Source organism: Papio anubis, unplaced genomic scaffold (genome assembly GCF_008728515.1).
Source record: "Papio anubis isolate 15944 unplaced genomic scaffold, Panubis1.0 scaffold6827, whole genome shotgun sequence".
NCBI lineage: Eukaryota > Metazoa > Chordata > Mammalia > Primates > Cercopithecidae > Papio > Papio anubis.
The window spans coordinates 1-1,322 of NW_022167046.1; the positions used below are offsets into that span (position 1 = coordinate 1).

The following is a 1,322-nucleotide window of genomic DNA, read 5'->3' on the forward strand; positions in this document are numbered from 1 at the left end:
AAACAGGTAATCAGAAAGATTATCTCTTCCCCACCTCCCTAACCCCAGTAACTATGAAGTCAATTTTACGACATGACTCCAAACACTGGATTGTGACGACAAATGCTAGGTCCAATTTCTTCATAGTCCTTTTTGGTGTGGCATACTTGGTAGAACTCAGGCGTGGAAGCCAGCATTGATCCTCCAAACCAAACTGCGTATCGCTGCATGTGGTGTGTAATGACTTGTACATCAATAGGTTTTGGCTTCAATCTACCGCCACTCAATTCCTCACTTAATTTCAGCCGGGCATCTACAGTTCTTTTTAAATCTCTTTGCAAGCGACGTCCAAAGTCCCTGAACATGGTTGAACCTCCAGAGAGGACAATATTCTTGTAGAGAGGACGCCTGACATCAATAGGACAATTCTGAATTACTTCATCTACAACTTCTGAGATAGGCTGTGTAAAGTCTGGATTAGCAAACTCTGGATGAAAAAATATTTCAGGTCCCAAAAATCTCTCATAACCAACATCGATAGAAAATTCTTTCTTTGAGATAGCATTGATTCCAGTATACTGTTTAATCCATTTTGACCCATCTGTATCATACTTGTTAAATTCTTTTACTAAATCTGGGCAGACATAACTATAACGCTCCTTTACTGCCTTAGCAGTTTCCAAGGATATTTCTGGAGGGATTCCTACTTCTCGGTCTCTCAGCAGTTGCTGAATAAAATATGTTATATCTCGTCCTGCGATTGGAATGTGTTTAATACAGCTGCCAATCACATACCCTTCAGCCACAGGAATGACATGAGTGACACCATCTCCACTGTCTATTACTGTACCGGTCAACGTCCGTTCTCCTACTTGTCTTGAGGTCCAAGATGCAGCTAAGGCAAGAACAGCCTGCACAGCAATGTACAAGCCTGGAACATTGAAAGACTCAAACATTATTTCAGCAGTATATTCCCTGTTTTCTGGAGTATTCAATGGAGGTTCAGTCAAAAGAAAATAATGGTCTTCAGGTTCTGCCCTTAAATACTTAAAGATCACTTGCTCCATAAACCTTTCCATTAAGTCCCAATCTTCAACTATACCATGGCGGATTGGCCACTTTGTTGCATATGTAGGTTTTTCTATTGCTTCATCACCAATGAAGAAGTCTAGGTCATCAACACCTTTCATCACCCTCCTCTGAGCTTGATCACCCACTTTTGCTGACTCCTTAATAGCAATACAGGAAGGGATGATAAACTGTGGTTCTGTATTTCCAGCATATCCTAGTTTTGTATACCCCGTGCCACAGTCCACCACACAGGCCGGCAGCCGTCCCGCCAT

General features: G+C 41.9%; 1 pseudogene across 1 annotated transcript; it reads right to left on the reverse strand.

The window, feature by feature from the left end:
* Positions 1–6: 6 nt before the first annotated feature.
* LOC116273439 lies at positions 7–1,322 on the reverse strand (annotated as a pseudogene). Its single transcript, XR_004181766.1, has one exon. The product of XR_004181766.1 is annotated as an actin-related protein 3 pseudogene (transcript).